Source organism: Penaeus monodon, chromosome 30 (genome assembly GCF_015228065.2).
Source record: "Penaeus monodon isolate SGIC_2016 chromosome 30, NSTDA_Pmon_1, whole genome shotgun sequence".
NCBI classification, from domain to species: Eukaryota; Metazoa; Arthropoda; class Malacostraca; order Decapoda; family Penaeidae; genus Penaeus; species Penaeus monodon.
Window position 1 is genome coordinate 23,245,448 of NC_051415.1, and position 257 is coordinate 23,245,704.

A 257-nucleotide genomic window follows, 5' to 3' on the forward strand; every position below is an offset into this window, starting at 1 on the left:
CAAGTAAACCCCATGAAGCCTAATATTGTTGGAAAGGTACAAGATATAGTGTTGATTCAAAAGGTTGTTCATGCTACATTATCATCATTATCAGTGTCATTCTTGTTTAGTAAAGTAAAGAGAAAGCCATAAATCATGAGAATTCTTATTCCATACCTACTACATTCACTTACAGAGGCGTGACCAATGATAGGAGGCACTCATATGATTGGTTCAGGGAGACTAGGGGGTAATAAGGAAATGGGAAAATAGAGATG